The sequence below is a fragment of the Penaeus monodon genome, chromosome 20 (assembly GCF_015228065.2).
Source record: "Penaeus monodon isolate SGIC_2016 chromosome 20, NSTDA_Pmon_1, whole genome shotgun sequence".
Classification (NCBI taxonomy): Eukaryota; Metazoa; Arthropoda; class Malacostraca; order Decapoda; family Penaeidae; genus Penaeus; species Penaeus monodon.
Window position 1 is genome coordinate 18,319,137 of NC_051405.1, and position 335 is coordinate 18,319,471.

Here is a 335-nt window from a genome sequence, read left to right on the forward strand (position 1 = left end):
ACCATGATAACAGTATAAGAAAAAATCTTTCCACAAAAACTAAAGGAATGGGGCACCAGGTGAGGTCAAGGAATACTACCACCTATTGACTTCTTGATGAATTTAATGAATTTGGTTAAACAAAATCACAAAATCAAACCACAGTGGACAGTCCATTTACCCATTACCCATTATCAGTAAGTTGTGATATTTTTACTTCTCACTTATTTTTCTCTTGACTTTTAATTCACACACTTTGTTTACATTCTTTTTGGAATTTGACTTTTTTTTACTGATTTTACAAGTAAAATTAGCATTTTAACTTTTTAAAAATCTTTAAAATGATCCCCCCCCCC